Here is a 26,545-nt window from a genome sequence, read left to right as displayed (position 1 = left end):
GCCTAAGAATTGCCATACATTTCTGATCACTTTAATGATTAAGTACCTCATTCTACTTAAAGTATTGGCAGGTTTGAACATTTCTACAGATATTGTAACTGTTTTAAGAATCTAGATGTTTACATAAAACTACTGTAGGATATTTCCGAAGAAGGAATCGATATGGGACTAAACAGAGCACTCTTGATGTAAGATTTAATGTGCAAGTTATTGAAATCGATTTTACTTTATATTCTCGTGTTTTGTATCTTAATTAATTAAACACACGAATCAATTTTCTTTATAAACGATATTTTTTATACATTTATTGCTTATTTTTGAAAACTTATGCTGGAAAGGAATGTTGGTCTAGTTTAAAATATGTCTAAAAACGTAATACTGATGTTGATTATTAAATATTTGATTTGTTTGCGAAATAATAATACTCAAAACATTGAGTAAAAACATTCAAAGCAAAAAATATCATATACTTAACAAGTTTCTTATCATTTTGAAGAATTATAGAAATAGAATTGTAAAATGTAATTATTAATAACATCTTTATTTCGCATTACATAATTATAGTTTCATAGAATGTATAAGTTTCTGGAGGCATATCGATCACTTTAAAGATTAAAATAAAAATACTGAAAATACATTAAGTAGTACGAAGAAGTATATTCAGTAATTCGTTTCTATACAGGTATATTATTGTTACTGTGGCCGACAACACACTCATCCTTGGAACACACTGTGTAGTTAATGACACTAATGTAGTTAAAGAAGATGCTCTATCAGCACCACTAACTGATAAAAGGAAATTTGATATTAAAGAAGAAGGGTATGAGAATGACGTTAATGAACAGGATATATAAATAATAAAGGGAAGGAATATTGTAAGTGTCACTATTTTGTGAGGCATTAATTTTTTGTATTTATTTCATAAGTTACAATAATTGTAGAATATTTCAAAGTTAGAGAAGCTAAACTGAGTAATAATTAGAAGTTTTAGATAGGGATAAAATACAGACAAAAATTGTAACCTATATATTGCTTTTATTACAGCATGTTCGACTGTCTTTAAATTTCCCATTGTTTGAAACAACAGGACAAAATTCCATCGCAGCCATGAAAAATTCAAACTACTTACCTGAGATCAAAGTTGCTCAAAGTTAAAGAATTCAATTTGTACTTTGATGAACCACATTTGTATCCTTCTTCCAGAGAATTTTCGTAAGGGGTCTAGAGAAAAATAGTCAGAACTGATGATATAAAAAGAAGGTCATTTTACTAAAAGAAGGTTGCCTTACCTCACGTCTCCTAATTAATACAAATACCTCTTGCTGTCTGTACAAAAGTCATACGATATTACAAGTTCGAATTTATCCACTAATAACTTACTTGTTGCATAAGTGCAAAATGAAAGATCTGAAATGTTCTAATACTCAGATGTTTGGGATCCATTAGTGTAAAAGGACAACTTCCCATGATTTCCACACTGTAACATCATCTTCACACTTCCTGATTTTTAAGTAATTGATATAACAGGTCAACTAGTCAATTGTTTTTTCTAATACCATTGGATTATTATTATTATTATTATACTTGTCAGTTTCATTTGATATTTCAGAAAATTAATCTTAGGAATTTTAACTGCATTTTCTTTGTGTTATTCAGACATCTCTTCAGTAGTATGGAAATTTAGGATACCTAACATGGGCTTTATACGAAACAGTTATTGCTTCTATAAAAATTCACTTGTAATTTTTAAAATTAATCTTAAAGGATACTATTAAAATAATTAGTACATAAATAATATATTTAGCTTTGTTTAGTACTACTATTCCGTATGACCACCTCTGGCATCAATAATACCTGAACATTGTGTCTATGCAATTTCTCAAAGTGTCTCTGTAATTGCACTTAATTTTGTTCAAGCTGCACCCCAAGAATTGTTTAGTACAACTAGTTTTTGTCAGTTATGACGTTCAGCAAATCTCGGCTCTGTTCCATGAGGAAGAGGTCTGAACCTTATGGCATCTATTCCATTCGTTAGATATCTTCTGGATTTTTCTTCTTTGCGACGTAAGTTCGACATAACTCCGACACTGTACTTCTTCAAACTTTAATAACTTGCTAATGTCACCAGCAAGTTTCCCTTTTGTTTTTCAAGGAATTTTAATCTTTCAGATATAAAACATATCTTTCAGGGAGCTTTTCGTTCCGTCCCCTGCCATTTTTCACGTTATATGACTGAGTGTCCTTGTATCTGTTAATATATAGTTCTAAGACTTTAATCAGCATCATATAAGTATGTGACTCTAATTACGTCATAGGGAGTATGTTATTAATACTTCCTGTATTGTCTACGCTAGATTATAACAGAAAAAAATCGTCCTTTATGTATCTACATGTGCCTGCATAAAAAATAGATGTTACGAAAACCTCATATATTTATCGGTGGCGACTGGTAAATAAACTTTAAGCACTCTTCTGTAAAAGTGTTGCATGTTTTATATTTAGTTTAGATGAACAAGTTTAACAAATATCCACTGCTCTCAATAATCTGCGTTGCTTTTCGCTTAAACTTTAAATTAGTTGGATTTATAGTATATAAAAATAATAGATAATTAATTTATTTTGATGCCTTTTCCAACGTTTTAAACTTGATTGGTATTATTTCATAAACAAAACAAATTGAAACAACGGAACAAAAGGGTGTTGTAACAAACACGTTCACTGTTGTGAATTTGTATTAAGCTAAATTTCTCTTTCCCTATGCACTTCTATGGTTTACTTTAAGTTGCACAATCACAAGAGGACACATTAAATTTCGGTTGCTTTGGCTCTCCGAGAAGAAGAGTGGCAGACATTGATGCATTTAAGATTGTTGCAAACAGTTGGGTTTACATATCATTTCTTACGACAAGGCCTCATATTTTGAAAAAATACAAAATTACTATAAACAAACTAAACTGCTCTGTTTGTTTTACTTATACTTTGATGACAGTACATTGAAGTAGGGAAAGAGTATTTGTTGTTCATTTGCAGTTTTGAAAATAAATCGCAAAGCAAACACAGTGTGATATCAGCATTAAAAAATTCGGTCTTCGTTTAAGCCTGGGCCCGGCATCGCCAAGCGCGTTAAGGCGTTCGACTCGTAATCCGAGGGTCGCGGGTTCGAATCCCAGTCGCACCAAACGTGCTCGCCCTTTCAGCCGTGGGAGCGTTATAATGTTACAGTCAATCCCACTATTCGTTGGTAAAAGAGTAGCCCAAGAGTTGGCGGTGGGTGGTGATGACTAGCTGCCTTCCCTCTAGTCTTACACTGCTAAATTAGGGACGGCTAGCACAGATAGCCCTCGAGTAGCTTTGTGCGAAATTCCAAAACAAACAAACATATAAAGTTATTTTTATTACGAAACAACAACCTTACACTCTTTACAGTCTCCCAGTGGCACATCGGTATGTCTGCGGGCTTACAACGTTAGAATCAGGATTTCGATACCCGTGGTGGGCAGACCACGGTTAGTCTGTTATGTAGCTTTGAGCTTCATTACAAAAATACACTATTTATAGCTATTTTATCATATTGTTCATCATCTTTAAGTGTCTCTATTTGCAGGATTTAAATTTCATATTTTATTTATTTTGTTCATTATTGAAAGGCAGAGATTAAAGGGAAGAACCTATTTTAAGGTCTGTAACCAATCTCGATTCGTAAAGACAGCAAAGTGCGCAAAGTATAATATAGCATCTTTTTTATATCATCAATTTTAATATCCTTCCCTTTGGGAAAAAATGGAACAGTCTTGGTGGAATGCACCATTACTATGAAACGTAGCTTATATAGCAATGGTTTTCTTTGGCTGTGTTGAGAATCGTGTGGTTGTTGTTGGCAGTGTTTATGATACAGTGCTATGAATGTATAAAACGCACGTTAATGTTTTTTTTTTTCCCCCTCTTGTCTTGTAATACTCCTAACAACAATCACCAAGCTAAAAATGTTAGGGTGTGAATAATAACAGTTTTGAGTAATATATAATCAGCAAGTTTTAAATTTATTTGTTCAACGTAAATAAGAAATAAATGTTTCTCGACAAGAATGCCACAAAGATTTAAATTAAAGCGTGAACACGATTTCTGTTGGTTGTAGGTAAGCAGTTAAAGTAAGTTATGAATAGTAATGGACTATTTACGGTCTTAAACAGCTGATTGTGATATGTGTTTGTGTATCAATCATTTAAGTTTTCATTATATCTTTCATTAAACAAAAATATTCTTATTAATATTATAGTAAACGACAAGAGTGAGTTGATTTATATTATTAATATTTATTTAAATACTTCTATTAACTTTAGTTTTCATAGTTTAGTTCTTAAGATGTAACGTTGAAGGCAGTAATGTATTATTTATTTGAACAAATGTATTACTATCACCAGAATATTTTCACATACAACAATTCTGTTTTCTCATTATGTTATGCCACTAACTAGCATATGCAGAAGAAACTCGATAAGCGATGTAAGCGAAAAATGCACAATTAGTTTTAGCATTAAAGAACAGTAACCGTTTATTTGTAGTAATTCCAGATACACACGTTTTCTGCTGTTTAATTAAGGTGACAAGATGTTTCTTGTGGCTGAATGTTTACTTATAGGTTTTTATTTTGTCTTCTCATTTAAATTAATTAAGTTAAAAGAAATATTTCTCTATGTAAAACTTATTTAGGGTTAAATTATTAACTTTAATTCGTGTTTACTCCTCCATATAATTTATGTCGAGCTTTTCCAGTTTCTCAGAGGTACAAGTCAATGCATGGGGGAAATTTTATTGTTTTTCTTTTAAATTTTGCGTAAGGCAACACAAGGGCTATCTGCGCTAGCCGTCCCTAATTTAGCAGCGTAAGACTAGAAGGGAAGGCAGCTGGTCATCTCCACCCACCGCCAATTCTTGGGTTACTCTTTTATCAACGAATAGTGGGATTGATCGTCACCTTATAACGCTCTCACGGCTAAAAAAAAGCGAACATGTTTGGTGCGACAGGAATTCGAACCCACTACTTTCAGATTTCTCATCAAGCACCCCAACCATCTGGTCATGCCTGACCTCCATGGAGAAAGTATTGTTGGAAATAATTAATTGATTTAGCCAAAATTTTTTATTGTGGACTTTCAGACAAATTAACTTCTAACAAAGCACTAAAATGAGAAATAAAACGAACACTCGTTAAAATTCTCAGATCCAGCAACATGTCTCTTAAGTTAAATATACCAAAACAAATAAAATGAAATCGCAAAACGTGAGAATTAAACACCTTTAATATTAGTTAAATATATTTTTTATATTTTTTTTCAGTTATAAAACTACACTAATGACGGCGTAAGGTGCTGATTTAATGAAGTGGTACATGAAAAATAGTCTGTATAAATATTTTCTTTAAATACTTTATTAATAGGCTACAAATAAGAGTAATTTGTTTGTTTTTGTTTGAATTTCGCGCAAAACTGCTCAAGGGCTATCTGCGCTAGCCGTCCCTAATTTAGCAGTGTTAGACTAGAGAGAAGGCAGGTAATCATCACCACCCACAGCCTATTCTTGGGCTACTCTTTTACCAACGAATAGTTGAATTGATCGTCACATTATAACGCCCCCACGGCTAAAGGGGTGAGCATGTTTGGTGCGATGGGAAGTCGAACCCGCGAGACTCAGATTACGACTCGGACGCCTTAACCCACCTGGCCATGCCGGGCCAATAATAATAATAAGAACGCACTTTTGCGCTGCATAATATAGCTTATAGTTATGTTTTTTCGAGTTAGTCGTTTGAACTTAACGTGAACCAAAGATTTTTGAAATATTTATTAACTTTGTTGAATAATTTATTTTGTGACCAGTATTTTTTACAAACTCATGACAGTAGTTGTTTTCAGTGAATAATAAATACACATTTTTTATCAAAGTCTCGGTTATTTAACTGATGTATTATTTATGATTTTGTTAACTTGTAGGAATTCTGTCTTAGAAATTCCTTCAAATTGAATTATTTAAATCTATTAATTTTATAATACAAAGTTTCAATTCGTGCTATTTCGTAGTGCGCATTGTTTATCAAGTAATTTAACAGTTATAATCTATAGATATTTTATTGGCAATACCACTTAGAGGGTGAGAAGGAGCTTCTGGAACATTTTCGTCCAAGGCCCCTGGATTCAAGTTATTGTTAATAGATACTGAAAGCGTGCTAGATCTAATATTACAAATGTGCTTACAACTGATTCTGTGAGATGACAGCTTAGAAGTAATTTTCTCTTTAATTTTATAAATTTGTCTTTGTTTTTTCCGATAATTTGACATCATTTTTTACTGCCCAAATGGAAAATCATAATTTATTCAACCTTCTGTGTAGTTAAAAGAATATTTTATATATTACCTACAAGAACATTTCAACTCTTCGATATGCCAGTATTTATAGTAACAATTGAATAAGTTTTAAAACTCGTGAGAATACATCGTAAGTGAAAAAAATCTTTCCTCTAGTGTGTTTACCATACTGACTTTTCTTTTACTCGATCTTGTACATTAATAGTTAAATTATACAAAACATTTTAAATGTATCTTTTCGATAATGATATGCTCAATCTTCCAAAACGTGTAAAATGAATGTTATGTTTGAATAAAAGCAACTGTTAACTACTTGTAGTTAAGAGTAAATTTTAGAAAATCAACGCCCTTCTAGTACACGATTTCTTCTTCACTTAGCATTATACACACGAAAAGAGAGAAACTTCATTGAAATGCACTTCTAAAGTGCTTATAGTGTATTTCTCAGGCACGGCATGGCCAGGTGATTAGGAAACTACTCGTAACCTGAGGGTCGCGGGTTCGAATTCCCGTCCTACTAAACATGCTTGTCCTTTCACTCTTCCCACTAGTCTTTCGTTGCTATCCTTAGGGACGACTGGCGCAGATTGCTCACGTATACCATTGCTCGAAATTCAAAACAATTCAATGTGATACTGTAGTGTTTATTTAGATATGTGTAACTTATTTATTTCAATTACTTTCATTTTCAGTAATGGTGTATTACATTATTGTTTTTCTACGTTAATACAATTGAAAAACCAAAACAAAACACACTACACATTTGACGTATTCTTCGAATTGCTACGAAATGTATTTGTTAATCACATATAAAGTTTTGCCTAATTTACTGTGATATACAAGAAAACAATCTCGTTTCATTTACATATTTAATTACGTATTGGTCATGAACCATCTACCACAATGATGATATCTGTAAGGGGTTTTCAAAACACGGAGTATCCTGTTATATTAAAACGGTTATAACAATGTGTATGAAAGTGAAACGCAAATATATTTATATCACAAAAATTCTGTATCGTGAACCACGATAGTGGTTCATAATAGGGATCGCAAGGAGTTATACAAACCTTAATGGAACGTTTGGGCAAAAAGCATAAAGATTCAGATCAAACAACACTTTAAAACCTTTACACTATTGATTACTAAAGCTTTACACCTATAAATTGCATAAAAATTATGCATGTTTAGACTTACAAGTTAAAGAAAACTGTCTAAAGCATTTTTTGCATTTTTTATTGTTCTCCTGTCAGCCTAGAAGAGAAAACTACTTTGAATATTACACCCACACCTGTAGTAGAATACTAAATAAAGTACTTTGATGGTGTTAGGGATATTAAAAAATAGATTGTTTTCATCTATATTTTACACAACTTAAAAAAACCCACTTGAAGATAGCTTTCTTTCCAATAACTAATGTTCTTAAAAAAACCCAAAAAAACTCGAGTACAGGGTGAAGTAAGAGTTCAGCCAATAGTAGATATACTGAATGCCTTGTCAATTGGTGTCATTAGGTAGCCAACCCCTTGTGTATAAAGTGAAGAAGTAATAAAATAATAAAATTTGTTTTATACGTTCGTAATAAATAAAAACTGGAAATTTAAAAACCTGCAAATAGGGGTCGTCATCTAATAAGCAAACAAGAGTGTAGATACTGTATACATCATTACCCAAACCAGAAACTTCTATTTTGGTTCCATGATCTTACCTAGTTATATTCGGAGTCAAATATGGATTCGTAATTTAAATGTATACAGTATCTCCAGCTTTGTTTCACGTTCCTTTTTTTTTCATTTATCTCGTATCTAAGAAGTTTGCCAGGTATCTGGGCCCACTGTTTCATAACTGTTTCCGTAATTATGTGATGGTACTTATCTCCTCACTGACTCTTTAAGGTGTGAAACGATAAATTTCCTTGTTGTTTTCTTGACGCATGGAACTTTTCTCCAAGACGAGACTGTTAATAATAAACTACTTTGTACTTGTTTTCTATGATTTGATAGGTTATTGGAAGGCAGATCTTGCGTGGCGGGGTGGTAGGCACCATGTAGTGGTTCTCTGGCGAAAGTTTTATTGGATGACTGAAGTAAATAATATACTCAACTTTTTTATAGGTTATAAACATCATTCTGCTCAATAGATGGTTTTTTTTGTTGTTTTTTTTTAATTTTGCACAAAGCTACTCGAGGGCTATCTGTGCTAGCCGTCCCTAATTTAGCAGTGTAAGACTAGAGGGAAGGCAGCTAGTCATCACCACCCACCGCTAACTCTTGGGCTACTCTTTTACCAACGAATAGTGGGATTGACTGTCACATTATGACGCTCCCACGGCTGAAAGGGCGAGCATGTTTGGCGCGACGGGGATGCGAACCCGCGACCCTCAGATTACGAGTCGCACGCCTTAACACGCTTGGCCATGCCGGGACCAATGGTTTTAATAGTAACATGATCGCTTAATTAAACTAATATAATTGTAAGCAAGAACTGAGTTGTAAGACCTGTCCTGGAGGGTAGTAGAACAAAAAAATGTAAAGTATAAATATTTAGGAAAAATTAAGTAGTTGTGTTTGAATAAATTAATAACGACAACACAAATAACAGTATTTTACTGAAAGACTTGTTTAAGAATGTTTTCTACATTGTTTCATATAAAAGTCTAGCCTTTGGTTAGTTGACATCTACTATGCCTAAAAGTTATTTCCACGTTTGTACGTTTAGCGATAAGTATTTTGTTACAAGTTGCTATATTTGTCTTTATTGTTATTAGGTTTCATTGTGGTTAAATAAACGTAATTGTTAGTTGCTTGCTTTATTCTAGATAAAATTGTTGTCGAATTTCAAAACGTTCTACTAATACAAAATATACAGTTGTAATATTTCACTCGATTCGCATTCTTAGTTTTTAAGCGAAAAGCAAATATTTGACCACATGGACAGGCTATTTCTGGTGACTTTGATATTGTGAGCCCTTTTATAGACTTTCCACTTTTTTCTTAATTAGCTCAGAATTGATGCAGTCGTCTTATTTTATCTCGTTTCCATTTATCAACTGTTTAAGATGTGAAATGCTGCTTTAATCTTCATTAGTAAACACCGAAGAGAAAAAACAACAGCCATCCCATAATAATCAGATGCTAGCCTTCCTTTACCATTCCTACCTCCGTTTTTACATTTTGTTAACCTTTAATGTATGTAAAGAAATCCTTACTGTTAATTTGTACATTTTCACCGAACCTTTCTTAATATCCTAATGTCCTGTTTCACCAACTTTATTAATCTCTAATATTTTAAGTCCTGTCATACTCGTCAGTTTAAACTTATTATACTTTAATTTTATCTGTTAGCCTCTTTTGTGAACCAACCTAGTTGTTTACTTGCAGCTTCCTTTGTTTTTCTATAATCAATTTGTTTACCTTGAATATTGAAACATTTATCTTAACATTTCAGACACATCTGATCACTGTCGCCAAATAACTCAGCTTTCCAATTCGCAACAGATAATTCTTGTTGTATCTCTTTAAAATATGCTTTTGTGAAATGTATAACTAAAATGTCATCATTTCTTATTTCCGTATGTTTTTTAGGACCAATTTTCTCTCGGTTTTACATTGTTTGCAGACCGCGTATGATCTGTTTTATAATTTTGTATGTTAGAGGAAAACAACTTTACATTTAAATGTCAAATATTTAGTGTTTTGATTTTTTTATGACAGTTATGCACGCACTTGGAATTTCTTACTTCCATGCATCTATTTAAAAAGGCGAAAGAAAACCAAGTTCAAACTTCTAGTTGAATGAAGTTGATATATATTCTTGTGAAATTTGATTGAAACTAGAAACAAAAAGGTTGAAGGAATTTAAATTATAAATTTGTTTATTGCTGTTTTAAAATTGTTTTTTGTACTCCTTCTAAGTACTTAGTTCTTAAGGTGTTTAAAATAAATTTTCAAACTTATTTTGAATTAAAATATTCGCATAATAATACCTGTCTTTTTTTTTTAGACTACCGTAATTGACTGACAGTGGAGCACTTCATCCATGTAACCACTGGTCGTCTTGCATATAGTCAGTATCGCGCTTATTTAAATTACTATAAGCTACTTAGTATTAGTTGTGCGAATTGTATATTTTCTACGTCGAATATTTCCCGTGGCCCTCAGTTTGGAAAACCCCGGTCATTTTGCAGAATTATACATATTTTTTTGGCCCTTAAATTATCTGTACCTGAGTGCAGTATCACCGAGTTTTAGGTTTTTCCCCAAAACCCAGGTTTTGAAAGCGTAGCTAGATCCTCATAGTAGATGAGTTGATTGGTTTATAATTTAATGAGACTGTTCAGTTTCAAGTGTTTGGTAGGTATCACGTACTGTGGAATAGGTTTTAATCTACCAAAGTTTAACCTAGTAATTAGTAAGACGCCCCGCCAGGCCACAAGACTTATTCAGAATTCTATGTACCTAACGTCGCATGTGAATAGTCTGGATAAGTCATATCAACTGTTTCAGTTACATTAAATACACACCACTGCCTTTTGTTTTGTAAAATGTGGAATACAATGTACCACAACTAAAGTTTCTTACGTAAAGCACGAGTTTTCTTTCAGTCAAATACTAATGTAACATTATCCATACTGTAACGAACGCGTCAAAAGCATGTGCCTATCTCCCATTCCACCAACGTGTTAAAGCTAAGCACCCTACTTTATTAGTTTTAAGAAGGCAGTGACGGAAGATGCACTCCTGTAATAATTGGGCTCGAGTATAGTGTAATGCTAAGCATAGACTAAGACTTCCTCAAGCACTTGGATGATAAACAACTTAATGGCTGAGACATGGTCATTGTCATAATGCGCTCTAGCCTATACTCTTTGAAAAATAGTGATTCACAGGTCCAGGTTTAAAGTTTAAAAGCACGAACCGCATGAGAACTTGAAAGTTTACATGGACAACCTGAGACAACTACACTGACTATATAAATCTCGACAAAATGTTTCATTTTATTAGATTTGAATTTCAGTTATTTTCTGTGTTTATATAATACGTTTACTGGCCCCTAGATGGCCATGCTATAGGAGAAGGTATAATTATGGGGACTAGTTGCTGCATCATGACAGCAAATGCAAATATATATATACAGGGGCTCACCACTTCAGTTTAGTTCTACCTGCCTTAGTAAACACAAACTTATCTGATTTTATCAGAAATGGCATCAAGAAGCTGCAAGCATTCTCCAGACGCATTCTGCTATGTATGTGGCCAATTTATCAAGACAAGAGCGAAAAAGTACTCTGTGACAACATTTACTAAAATGTGTGAAGCCTACAAGACATATTTCGGCATGACCGTTGGTGATCAAGACAAACCCTGGACACCTCATTTTACCTGTGAGCACCGCAAAAAAAACCCAAAAAACTCTAGAAGATAAGACGGACAATTTTTGCTTGCTTCAATAGTAAAATTTTATATTAGAGAAATTTTAGACCTTTTAAAATTCGGTGCACCTCAAAGAGGAATACAACCGCATTAAGACTTTGCTAGAAGTATGATGAGTATGAGTGGGAGGTTATCAGAAACTTCAAAATGGTGGCATTCCTGATGGGTCTCCAAGGAGGCTTTACGAAGTTTCCCTGTTGATACGTGAAAGTGATTTATATTACAGTCGCAAATCTCGAAAAATTACTCACTTTTAAACATTTTTGTTCATTTTTGTATAACTGTACTATAAATACATGTAAATCGTGATTCATATGTTGTTTTATTCAGACATTATGTAAATGAAAATGTGCGAATTTACCCGTTTTTACAAATAAAATAGGTTAATTTCTAAATTTCATTATCCAGGTCACAAAAGCAAAGTTTGAAGGGAATAATGGCCATTTTCTGTACTTTTACAACATAAGTAATTAAGAAATAACATACTATTCAGGAACAAAATTTGTATTACATAGTGTAATGTGAGTAGTAGGATGTATTTTTGTTCTCATAAAAAATTATCTTTTCAAACCTAAGACGTTGAGAAATATGTGGCTTCTCGTAAAACATAATAATTGTTGGCGACGTTATGATAAATGTTGGTACATTCTGACTCTGTTAAAGTGGAGGATGGAATTCATTTCATAGAATTAAATGAATCGTCGTGTATCTACTATTTCTTTTAATAATAATAGTTATTATGAAATAAATTCAGTTACAGTTGAACTATTTCAACATTATTTATTAAACTGCTAACTGTACTTCTAAATATATTTGATTGATTCAGACATTTTGGGTTCGCTGATTTCTTCAACTTGCTGTTAATCCCAAAAACCTTAGAGCTGGTCACTGGGAAGGCAACCAATGAACAACACATACCTCAAAAAGGGCTTGGTACTGCTTTAAAGAGAGGAATGAAATGGCCTGCCACTCTTATGACGCATCCACAGCATAGATTAAAAAGCGTATTCTGCAGCATCATGGTATTAACCTTTTATTTAAATTCACAGCTCGGCAGAATAGGCTCTTCCTATGGCTACACAGTTATCACTCCAGATTTAATTATGAAAAGGTGCACAGTCTAAACCATTTTACACTAAAACTAGCACGTTTAAATCTCCACTTCTAACTTGCGTAATCCATTAATTTAAATCGTTGAGTGTTTCTTTAACTTAACTTATGAAAAGTAATGTTACCTTTTCTTTATTCATTACAAGAGGCCCATATAATCAACTGTAGCATCATGTAATCATAGAAAGAAACGTTGACGATACACTCGTGTGAATAAAAATAAAGTAAATCGCAAAGTTTATATTGGAAGCAAACAAATTCGACTAAATTTGATAAAAATAGGACCAGTTTCTTTTTACTCAAACACTTGAATGTATCATAGAGTAACTGACATTGAATGTATCAGAACAACGGGTAGAAGTTCTGTTTGCTAGAAAATTTAGTCGAAGTCTCAGCGATGAGTTTACTACACGCAAGGCAATCCAAGTGACTCAGAGGCAAATTTTTGGGCTTTTAAAACTAAAATCCTAAGTTCTATCCGTGTTGTGGTACAACATACGAGTATAACCTATTGTGTAATTTTACGTTTACCAACAAACTAAAAGTTATCGAAACCTTCCAGGTACAGAAGTTTAACTGCATGTATGAAGATTCTACGAATAGTCGCATTTTTAATAGTTTTGTCTATCCAATCGGAAAATTTCTTTTAACAACAGTATATTTGAAATATATGTTTTAATAGCTAGGAAACTCGAATGTGTTACACAACACTTATTAACAGAGAGGTGTGATTTGCTTTGCTTTTTAAGATGTGTAAGAATTTATTCATAGTTACTTTAATAATTTACAGTATTACATACCGTTAACATAGTCATGAACGTAAGTTGCAGTGTGTGTGTGGCCTTCGCCCTTCAAAGTTAGCAGCCTGCAAGTACTTCGTCGAGCAGAACAATGTTTAGCAAGCTGCCAAACTGGTACAGAACTTAACACCAGCCTTCACTATGAACACACTTAACTGCTACACTAACAAGTCAACGATATCAAAAAGCGTGAACAAATTGTTTCATCACGTTTTGTTTTCCGCCTGTCGTGTTATTTTTTAGGTCGTAACAAACTTTTTTGACATGTATAAGTTACTGATTATAGTACCTTTTTAGAATCTATGGGTTTGTCTGTCCAAAGGGTGTCAGTACTGGTAACGTAAATTCATATCCATTGGAAATTTCTTCGTGTTGGAACACAATTATCTATTTTACATTTTCAATAAGCATTAGGCAGAAATTACCTATACACGAGAAAATTCTAACCATGCGATCACCTCCACGATGGTCACACCCAATGTAAAGTACTTAAAACTAGTGAGTGAGTGTTCTCGCATATTAATTCGCCGGGAGAGAACGTATAGCTGAGTGATGATTTTTAAAGTTATGGTTGTATGTTCGACATATCTGATCACAAACTTGTCATTACGAAATTTAAATAAAATGTAATTGAGTCAATGCAAATACGCGTGTAAAATATATCCAAGTTTAAAAATAATCCTAATCACGTGGCTCATGTATTAACCTACTACTTTTAAAATGAGTCATAATTTAAGATATGCTGCTTGATCGGGTTTCATGTGCCGAATCTATTTCATTTTGTGTCGTAATGGGTGGACAAACGGAGATAAACAACGATTTTTAGTGCATAAAAACGTTTTGTTAGTTACTGAAATCCGACCAGATTCTATTATAGTTACTATCATCAGATCTACGAGTACTTTTGTTCTTTGATTGTTTTTTTAGATCATGTTATCTGAGAGGATCAGGTGCATCCTGGACTTTTACTTTTCTCTTTGGCTGTTGTTTTAATATTTGATTGTAGATGAAGTCACTTGCTCTCCACTATTTTTCGGGTCGATAGTTAGAAAGATCAATTTAACATCATAAACCCACAAGAGATGTGGTGAGTCGGTTACAAAACCCATTTTAAAACTCCAATCGTTACATTAAACAGACAACTTTATTTGAAGTAAATATGTGTGCGAGAAGGTAAAATGTGTTACGTATGGTAGTTTATCCCGAACGTGTTTCCTATGTGTTACGTAGCGTATGTTAATATATTACAATTTTAATTAGCCTGAAATTGTAATGTAAAAGTTAATTAAATGTTAATATGTATCAAATTTATGATATTTGCCAACAAGATTGATATACAAAATTTTTTTTCTTAACACAAATACATTTTGATATACAGACAACACTATTTATAATAGTGGTTATTACAAATAATTTATATACAAAAGTTTTACAAACCTTCGATCAAATATTCAGTTCCAAACCAAACAGAAAAGTAAGTATTCTTTGTAAGATTAGCGAATTAATTTTGAGTTAATATAGATTCATTTCTCATAACAGCTAGCTAGCTTGCTAGCTGCTTCACTATGCACACGTAAGGTTTTCGCCGACGAAAATATCTATTGTTCTCGTAGAAATACTAATGTCCCAAGTTAATTTTCTTAAGTTAAACGTTTTGTAATGTTTGAAATCTATAAACGTTCCTGGCCAAATATCTGTAGTTTCCCAATTACTAAGCATTCATCATAGTTATTGCTTCCGTGTATACTATCTGTAGCAAACCAACAATGTTATGAAAACTGTCTCTTGGGGCGTCAATTTATAAACTTTAGGCAAGGTTCTCGAAAGTTCAGTTCGAAATAATACTTTTTACTTACACGCGCAAAGTATGCTATTGACTTTTACATTTGAGAATCTCCTAAAATCGAGAATAGGCGGTAATTGCGCAACATATTTTACACTATAGGTTACATGCACTTCTAAATATGTAACTAAAATAAACGTCGATATTAAAATAAATATATAATAGTAAATCCATTACAGGTGAATGTTCTTAAATACTTTTTGAGACGGTTCTTTCCCACAGGAAATGTTAGTTGTCCGATCGTAGTTGTCTAGAAACTATGTTCAAGTTTTCTTTTTCCACTATATTGAGATGCAGTAAAGTATGAAATTAAACACATCGTGTTTCTGTGTGTATTTAGTTTTATAAGTTAACATTTAAATATATTGTTTTAGACGCCTCTTCAGACTCGAATATCTTCTTTTATAGCACGTTATTCTCTCTATCCTTTATAGTTGTTGTATAGTAAGTTAATTTATCACTAATACGGTAAAGTGTAGACAGTTTATTGTTTAATCCTTCTGCGTTATTGACAAAAGAAACAAATATTATTTGTCGTGGGGTCTTCTCAACGCAATAAGTAAACATTGTATTGAAGTTTTCTGCCTCTTGTGTTAAACAACTGTTTCAGTACTTAGATACATTATGACCACTTTATAACCTGAATAGCTTTTACATATCAAAATATTTTGATATTGTGATACAAATAGACGTATAACGTTTTAAATACGGACATTTGTAACCTTCCCTTTTCGTCTTCGCTTGACGAGTACAAGGATTTCGTATGCGTAATAAATTCAAAATCTGCTTTTAATATAGTCAATTTAAAACATTACCCAACACTTACAAAAGGACCGTACCGATCTATTCTTTATACCAGTAGATACAACAATAATTTTAATCATTTTAAAATTTAAATAAAATAAAAAAATTCTTAAAGAAAAACCATTCCCGCTATACGCCGAGCGGCTCCGAGTTGAGATAAAACTTTTGTAAAGTATGGTTAGTTTAGTCGGGTACTGAGTTCCTGCTAAAGGTAACCTCTGAACTTAAGGATTAGTCTTTCGTTTTTACGAAGAACAATTCGTGTAGTAAAGTGAGTGGTTTTATTTAGCTTCTCTGTTTAAACTTCAACTTTACGAGGCGAAAATATTTTAACACTTAAAAACTAGCTATTGATTCAGTACTTAAATGGTTAAACGTACGGCAGCTGGTTTGGTAAACCAGGATTTGCGTTAAGAACAGGTGGGATCTTCCACAGCACCCAGCTTGAGGCTACTTTATTTCCCTCCCAGTTTTCTGTATACAATTTATCATATGACGAAGTTTACTTCTGTCATGCTGTCTAGATCCGAATACTTTATTGAAAGTGTGCGAGGAGACTTGAACAATATAGGTTCGGTTATTTCCTTCACCTGTGATTAATTAAGCCGGTCCAAAACAAATAAATCCTTCTTAAAAAAATAAAATAAAACAGGGGGTAAATTTTATTCAAATACTTATTTTAGTGTCAACGCTTTTTATTTCTGCGTTGCCATACAGTTTTTGTTAGACAGCACATTAGATGTACGTGTGTTAGGGAATCTGTAAAAGAGAATTGTTTATTTGTTTGTTTTTTTTGGAATTTCGGGCGAAACTACTAGCGAAACTGCGCTAGCCGTGCCTAATTTAGCAGTGTAAGACTAGAGGGAAGGCAGCTAGTCATCACCACCCACAGCCAAATCTTGGGCTACTCTTCCACCAACGAATAGTGGGATTGACCATCACATTATAACGCCTCCACGGCTGAAAGAGCGAGCATGTTTGGTGCGACCGAGATTCGAACTCGCGACCCTCGGATTACGAGTCGAACGCCTTAACACACTTGGCCATGCCGGGCCTGTAAAAGCAACTGACAGAACTGTGGAATATCTATTCTAAACTATCCATACTTTTAGAAAAGCTGCAAGTATTTTAATTTTGCCTCTTACGTATTATAATTTTTCTTACGAGTCTCCGATTTATCGTGTAACGTAAGTTGCGTATTAACCTTCCAAATAGATGAAAATTTTAATTTAGATGTTAATCAAATGTCGATATAAATAAATTTTGATATTTGGGAACACGATTAATACACAATTTTACTTTTTAGCACAAATATTTTAACGTGCAAACAAAAACACAATTTATAATAATGGTTACTACAAATAACTATTATAAAGAATTTATGTATAAAAAAAATTAGAAACTCGCAAACAATGTTCAGTCTTCTATTTTGTCTGGGACTGTATATTTTATCGACGGTCCAGGTCCACAATTAATTCTAAGTTCATAGACTGCACACTTCTCTTGATGGGAATGCTAGATAACTCTATTCTTCCCAACCAGATCATATCTAATGTCCTCGTAGAAACATTACCGTTTGAAGTTAAATCACTGAAATTGAACTATTTGTACTACTCGAAATCTAAATATTCCTAATCAAACGAATAGTTTTCCAATTAATAAGCGTTTATCTCAATAATAGCTTCCGCGGGTTATAGTGTACTGACTGTAGCAGACCAAACAATATTCTATATAACTGTAAACGAAGTTCTAGAATATTCAGCTGGTCCAACAATACGCTAGTGTTTTCGTAAAACATGTATTGTTACTTTTTAGTCCAGAATCTTCTACACATTTAGAGAACAGGTGGGACTTGCGCGATACACACTTAACAATATACGTTACTTGCATTATATTGAAACAAACCAGATATTAAAATTAATGAATAACAGTAAATCCGTTACGTGCTATGTTAAAATCGGTTTCATAAATTGATCAAAGATATGTGTACATAAGTTTTACTTGTTACAGTCTATTTGTTACTAGACGTTTCAAGAATATATAGAGGAATACGCTGAATATCCAAAAAGAATAACACACAAGTATGATTCAGTGGAACACCCGAGCCCGTTTCTTTTTATACAACGGGGTATAAACTGATTTCAAACCATTTTCGTTAATGATTATTTTATAGAAAACCAAGATCAAACTAATTTTCGGTAAAATGGTTTATTAGATAATTTACAATGAATGGCTAAAATCCGTTATGGTCTCGCATCAAGATCTTCACTTATAGACTTCATAGGGTATTTTGAACAACGTGATTTTGTATGTAGGCTTAACAGAATACATAGAATAACGTGAACTTTCCAGGTACAGCAGACTGTACACGTAATATAAAACAGAATGAACATGATATCATAGTTGAGATACATAACTATGGTAAAACTACATGTAATCTGCGACATTTAAAAAACGTGTTAAGGACCTATACTCGAACTACGATGTATTTGAAATAACTAAATTTTTCAGTTATGTTTAATACTAAGAAGAGAGGTCTGAGATATGCGTTATTTTACGAACTTGAATATTTTGGATATCTTGTTTCAAAGTTTCATCAAGGACCAAAGAGTTTATATGTGTTTATAGTGTCGGTTTACAACACTCGTAGAAATTCAATAGTGCATTGCTTTTGTGTTATTTGGGGATAGCAGTGGGAAGAAACAGTTGCCAGTATTAGATAAGAGAATTATTATTAGAAACTGTAAGGTTGAATAAAGAAAGAACAGACGATACTTAGATGTTTATGATAGCGAAGTTTTCTAACAAGAGTTGTGCAAACTAAACAGTTTGATTGTACCGTGTCCAGGTATTCATTATTTTGAGTATTTATGTCGTATGTCACAAATCTTTCCAGTTGGATTTAACATTTCCTAAACATCTGAACATTTAATGTAACTTCAACCATTTTCACTTAGACGCCTCTTTAATGTATGCATTAATAATACTAGAAAAATCATTCTAGGTATGTTTGAACATAAATTCCCGAGTAGTATAAACTATCGTTTAAATACATAATAATTATTGATTAAGTTAGGGATATTCGTCAGGTTGTTGAATCATATATTTGATTCTCAACTTTAAAGAGTTTGTCATTCTTTTGTCACTTAACAATAACTTTATTTTGGGATGTTTACCACACAAAAACAGGGGAATTCGTTATCACCGTGGTTTAAGAGGCTCCTTGTGTCATACTCTTAAAAAAAAATAAAACTAAGGCTTTGAGCTTTCAATTAGTGTTAACACTGCATTTCACAAGTCTTCTTTAATTTGTTAAGAAAGCACAAGGTAAGAGGAAAAGAATCCTTTCCGTTACCTTATTCACCACAAGGTAACTCAGTTACCCTTGTTTTAGTAAGTAATGATGGTAGTTTACGTACTTGATCATTCTATATCCAGTTAAGACAAACTTCTACGTACGTGTGTACTTGGGTATTTCGTTTGTCTCTCTCCAGATATTAATTGAAACTGCCTACTACAGGAATGCAACCGGCCAGTAGCATCGTTACTAGCATCTTCTATAAGAGTCACGTAAAAAAATAAACTTTCAAACTACTTTTCTTAGTATATAGTTTTAAGAAAGAATTAAGTGATGTTTATTACTTAGTTAACAAAGGGCCATCTGTGCATAACGTTACCAGTTTTGCACTAATAGGTTACAGGTAAGATATCTAGTCGATACAGTATGCGCTTGAGATACTACCATTCTAGGCACGAATTGTGGCATAGGAGCGTCACTATTATGGCACGACTATGGCCTCAATGTGCAGAGCAAATGTGTTACTTGCGGTTACGGGACGCAAACCACACCCAAACAATTAAATTATAAACTGGGGCTTATTTATCGTTAAAAATTAAAGCAAAATATTAAACTGGACACATTTCGAAATATATATTAATGATATATACTGTAAAATCGTCACTAAAGTTTACTTACAATAATTACACAAATTATTAGTAAATAAATACAGACTAGAAAATTGTTTGCTTTCAAAGTGTAGAATAGAAGATTTAAAGTACTTCTAACTTGGTTCGTAGCAGTACCCGTTTTTATTTACACAACATTAATCAGTAATTAACCCTAAAAAAAGCCTTCGTATATTAAGTCCAGTAATATTGCACAAGTTTTAAATTATGGATAATATTACTCTTCATTTAGTTACTCTACAATTTTTCCTTTCAAGTACATATTTACATTATTGTACTACTGTTTCAAATGCTTAAATTAATAGAATGTATTCTATTGCCTATGACACTCCACTAAGATAATCTGAATTTAACAAAGTGCACTCTTTTGTTTGTCTTATATCATACATACACTCGACTTCCATTGTTTTGACAACTGAAGATTATTTTAGGCCACTTAATTTTAACATAATTAAAATTGTTTAAGAGGGCGCTATCTGAACATTGAAAACGTTAGAAAGCAAAGTGGCCCAGCACGGCCAGGTGGATTAAGGCGTTCGACTCGTAATCTGAGGGCGCGGGCTCGAATCTCCGTCGCACCAAACATGCACGCCCTTTCAGCCGTGGGAGCGTTATAATGTGACGGTCAATCCCACTATTCGTTGGTAAGAGAGTAGCCCAAGAATTGGCGGGTGAGTGGTAATGACTATCTGCCTTCCCTCTAGTCTTACACTGCTAAATTAGGGACGACAAGCGCAGATAACCCTTGTGTAGCTTTGCGCGAAATTCAAAAACAAACAAACGCATAGAAAGCAAAGTTCTGATAATATTGTGGATTTTTGAATGCTATTTATCTTGTTATGTTTTTTGAAATTAGAGTTGCATAACAAAAGATTTAGTGAGATTGCGGACTAACATATTAGGTATAAGCTTTTAATTTAGGTTTTAGTAGTGTAATGCATAGTATAATGTTAGATCATGCTTAGCACGTGTCACGGTTTCCTAGGCTTAGTTATAATTAAACTTGCAGTGAGATTGTAAGACAAGTTAAATACATTGTATACTGTATTTGTTGAATAAAATAGAGTAGTTAATTGTCAAACTTAGGCTTAACAATGTTCACAATAGGCTGCTGGAATTTAGTCATAATACCGAGTGTTTGTTTTTATTTTTTAAAAATAATACGTTGGTTAAGACTAGTTCGGGGGTTAAGCGTTCCCAGATTATGTGCACTAGGTGCAACGAATGGGTTTTATTTAGGAACTCTGGAGTACTATGCATTTTTAAAAAGCTAGTAGTGAGGATGATCAAATTATAGGTAGTTTGCAAACAGGAGAAAAAGTTGGAAGCAATCCTAACTAAACTAAACCAAAGTTCAGGAAATACATAGAGACGTTTAAACTGTGAGAAATGACATGAAACTTTAAGAGGCACAAAACTTTTAAATCGAAGGGACGTGTCAGCTGAGATTAACAATGACATTCAGGAAGTTAGAAAGTATAGTATTAGAGATGAAAGTAGTGAAAGTAAGTATAAAGTCCTATTCTGTTGAGCAACAGATTTAAGTTCTTGGCTTATGTAGACGAGGACTTATTGAAGAAAGGGAAAGCAAAAAAAAAGTGAAGAATATGGATATGAACGTAAATTGGTTATAGTTATAGGTGATTTCTTGACAAAACATGGGGATAGAATAGTCTGTGGGGTAAATAGTGAGAAAAGATTTAGGTTATGCTACCTTGGGGTACAGGTTTAACACAGAGCAACAGATATTATGAAGTGGACTGGCAACGATGCAGTCTTTGATGTGCACGTATGGGCTAAAGATATAAGGATATTCGGAAAGTAAGTCAGAGGTGGTTGATAAAATCATTTAAAGATAAAGATCACAAGTTCTGTGAAGGATACTGCTAATAATTACTTATTCAAAGTGGTAAATACTGGGCAGAAATTAATATGTAAAGATGATCGGGTTAGTTGGTTGGCCTTGTAAGGTCAGTTCAGTAGAATAAATTTTTTGGAATGAATAGTTTACAGTTAAGTGGGTAATGATGTGGCATGTTTACAAATCCTGTTAATTCAACTATTAGAGAAGTTTTAAACTGAGGGCAAAGGTAAACTAAATGAAACAAAATCGAGATCTAGAGGAAAGTTTAACATAGTAAGTCGGTATAAAAGTGGTTATAAAACTGGCTTAATCGGTACTTTTGTAATGCTAGAAGTATAAGAAATAAGATAAATAAATGTGGGCACTAATAAAAATATAAGAGTTTAATTATAATGAGAACAACAAACAAGTTAAATGTAGATGATTTGGACGATAGAAATTTCTTTAAATACGTAAGTAGAAGTTATTAAATAGTACCAGAGTATCAGCGAGAGAAGGGGCTCTATTTATAAAGTGCAAGTTACCTCCTTTTGAAGTTACGAATATTAAGGTTGAGAGGATGGAATTGGGGAACACCTAGGTACAACTTGATCACTGATGTATTAGGTTTGATGTTTTGCTGCATATGGAAATCATGAATAATATTTTGATCTAAATGTTAAAAAAGGAAATTTTGAAGGGATACAACAAGAATTATCTGTTTGTTAAACTGGGCAGCTAAGTTATTTGGAAATACTTAGCAAATGCGGAAAAATTAACGTTTTAAATATTGAAAACAAATATATTCCTTACACAAAGAAAATTATAACTGCAATTAAAATAACAGGTTGGGTCACAAAAGGTATAATAAAATTAAAGAAAAGGATGACAAATTTAAGAAATTAAAGTTGGCTGATATTATAGAAGATTTAGAAGATCAAGACAGTTGGTAAAAAAGTAAATTAGGACATACGAAAGGATATGTGAAATAAATTGAATGATAACGTAAAAAATTAACAAAATTAAAAGAATCAACAAAAAATTAACCGTTAAGATTTTTTAAAATACTCATTAGGGCTAAATAATATTAATATGTGAATAAAACCCTTTAGGTATGACAAAGGAAGGATTGATCTGAAGATTATAAAATGGCTAAGTTATTAATTTCTACTTTTTTCAGTTTTTCTAATGAATACTTGATCTAATTTCGCAATTTAAACAACTGATAGATGAAAACAAAGTTGAAGAAGACAATTTAATAAATTCTAAGCTAGTTAAAATAAAATTTGGAAGCTTAAAGAATTATAAAGCTCCTGGGCCACGTAACATTTCCCCAAGTGTTTTAAAGGAGGTCAAGGCCTGTATGTGCGAGCCACTTACTATAGTTTTTTTTTGTAAGTCCTTTAGTGGATAATAGTTAATGTCACTTCTCTATTTATGGGAGGTAATAGAAGATACTCTAGTAATAATTATAGGCCTTTCAGTCCTGCAGCAGTTGTAGGAAAAAATTTGTAATGTTTATGAACTATTCTTTACCAGGTATTTAACAAATATTACAATTTTTTTAGATAGTCAACTAGGAGAAAACATGGCTTACAAATCATTTGACATGCTTTGGAAATGTTACTGCATATAAGGATGAGGGTAGGCATGTAGATTAGGATTATCTAGATGTTAAGAAAGTAATTGACAAAGTGCCATATAAAAGGCTTGTAAAGAAACTTATTTCTACATATATGAGTGATAAGTTAATAAATTAGATGAAAGAGGCATGATGGGAGAAAGCAGAGTTCTAATAAATTGAGTTCATTTGAAAAGTTTCAAGTGAGGTATCTTAGGGCTCAGTTTCAGAACCATTGCTCTTGATTTAAATTTATGACGTGGATGAAGAAATGGTCAATAAGCTACTTTAAATATGCTAATGACGCTATGGTCTTGGGTGTTTCACAAAAGGATTTAGAGTATTTAGTGAATTGAGCAAATAAATGGGAAATGAGTTTTAATTATGGCAAATGCAAGCTAGTACAAGTGGGTTGTCACAATTTGAATTATAAGTGCAATTTGTATGGGAACATCCTTTACAGTGTTTAGGAAGAAAGGGATATTGGTGTAATGGTCTCTCAAGCCATCCAAGTAGTGTGCTGTTGCTAGTGGTGGGGCAAGTAGGATTTTAGGTTGTATCTACGGAAATATTGAATACAAGTCTAACGAGGTTATAATTTCATTGTAGAGGTCACTGATTAGGCTACATTGGAATATTGTTTTCAGGTTTGGGTTTTTTACCTTAGAAATTGTTGGAAAGGGTTCAGAGAATGGGTTACTAAAATGGTACATGAGATGGTGGGGTTGTTATATGAGGAGAGATTAATAACCTTAAAAATTTCTCTTAAAAAAGGAGAGTTAGAGGGGATCTGATTGAAGTTTTTAAGATTCTAAAAGGTATTTATAACGCTGATTCATCAATATTTTCCATGCTGTATGGCGAGAATTATAGAATTAGAAGACACAGATATAGATTTAGGTAAGGACAGAACCATCTCCAAGTAGCAGAGAGGAATCAGGCATATAGTCATTTGAAGAAAATTTGGGAACAGTTTCAATCGCCTAGTAACATGGTGCATATGGTGTAAAGGTTTCGAGATGCCTCAGAAGGAACACATTCGACGATCCTTTTTTACAACCGTACGCTGAAAATGTTAGTTCGTACATTGGTTCCCGCCGTGCAAACCAGGTTCGGCATATCTCTCTCTCGGACAAGTGTATAGAAATAATAGTTTCTAGGCATATTTAATAGTTCGCTAAACCGGTATGGATACATCTTTCTTTATTTCTTCGATCGTAAACTGATTTTCGTTAAAATGGAAATAACTACTAACCTTGGATTGTTATCAAGTGATATCTAGTTTTGTGCTATTGCATGTTACGAATGTGGCAGACTTCATCTAAGTGAAGATTATGTGATTGTCAGGAATATTTACCCTTCGAAACTAGTTTTTTTTTTCTCTTTAGACCGCGTTTATAGACAACAAGACTTGTGTAGTTTTAACAATTTAATAGACAAAGCAAATTTTCACTAACAATAACATTTCATAGAGTTGTGTGGTTACAATCACATTGTTACTTTTACACACCTGATTTTAAAATTTAGTACACCAATTAAAAATAAAAATTGGCAGTTGCAGTCAAATACAAATTATCATCATAATTATTAGGCCTATTAACTTGCACTGTGAATATGGAACAACATAATACTTCATTTTTTGGCTGTGGGTTGGTTAAGGCGTTCGATTCGTAATCTGAGTGTCGAGGGTTCGAATCCCCGTCGTACAGCGTGCTCGCCCTTTCAGCCGCGGGGCGTTATATAATTACGATCAATCCCACTATTCGTTGATAATAGAGCAGCCCAAGAGTTGGCGTTGGGTGGTGATGACTAGCTGCCTTCTCCCTAGGGACTGCTAACGCAGATAGTTCTCGTGTAGCTTTGCGCGAAATTCAAAAACAAACAAAACAAATCTTTTGACTGTTTGATGTGCTACTAGAATAATTTGCTAAATGTTTTAACCTACTACCACAATTCGGGTTAGGTGAACAAAACTATATAATAAAAGTATCGTTAACTTTCTATGAGAGTAAATACATCCGTATTGAAAGCATTTCTATCGAAATTGTTTTATCTCGAACGATTTTTAAGAATGATTAAACAATTTTTAAACTCATTTATTAACCGATTCCAATGTTTTTGCTAATATGTTTAAGTACCATTTATGCACAGTTTTGTTGGGGTATACAGAAGTACTTAAATAACATTTAATATTACGATTAATCTCACTATAGTTTGAGAAAAGTTTGTCCTTTTAACTCCTAAAATTTTACCTTTTGAATCTGCCAACTATCGTTTGATAAATTAGGAAATATTATTCAGAATGTATAAATAACTTTTCTTTTAAAAGGTGCAGATTTCATAGCTCCAATGCTCGCTAATACAGACCTGACAGTTTGGATGGCACAACGGTACTGATGGGATTCCTACAATTTCCCCTTACGTGTAGTATGCACTTTCAGTCATTATATTCATAACTGGTTAAACATAAATTCTACAATTACATTTCGTTTTCAAATCCCATTCATTATTTGGTGGGTTTTTCTTTTCATTGTTTGTACATATTTTCACCAGACACACTGATATCGAGATGTTATTTAGTGCTTTTTGATTAAACAAAAAAATCTATAACCAGTCCACTTGAATTTATGCAAAGTTTTCCTTGTTATTTTAAGATAATGGGTATATTGGTTTCAAAATAAGGTTGTTTTGTTTAAGTAGTGATCACAACATTATTATCTTAATTTTCAACATCCTTCCTTAACATGCCGCTTATTTAAACGC

At 32.9% G+C, this 26,545-nt stretch overlaps 1 protein-coding gene across 1 annotated transcript in view; it reads left to right on the top strand.

The window, feature by feature from the left end:
* The first annotated feature begins 3,884 nt into the window (after window positions 1-3,884).
* The window catches only part of LOC143236020 (uncharacterized), a 33,362-nt gene continuing 10,701 nt past the window's right edge, over window positions 3,885-26,545 (top strand). The window contains exons 1-2 of the mRNA XM_076474229.1: window positions 3,885-4,135; window positions 10,366-10,428. The gene's annotated coding sequence lies outside the window, so the exon portion shown is untranslated. The remainder of the gene's footprint in view (window positions 4,136-10,365; window positions 10,429-26,545) is intronic.

This window comes from Tachypleus tridentatus, chromosome 2 (assembly GCF_004210375.1).
Source record: "Tachypleus tridentatus isolate NWPU-2018 chromosome 2, ASM421037v1, whole genome shotgun sequence".
NCBI lineage: Eukaryota > Metazoa > Arthropoda > Merostomata > Xiphosura > Limulidae > Tachypleus > Tachypleus tridentatus.
The sequence above is the reverse complement of the archived record's forward strand: the minus strand, read 5'-3'. Positions and strand labels throughout refer to the sequence as shown.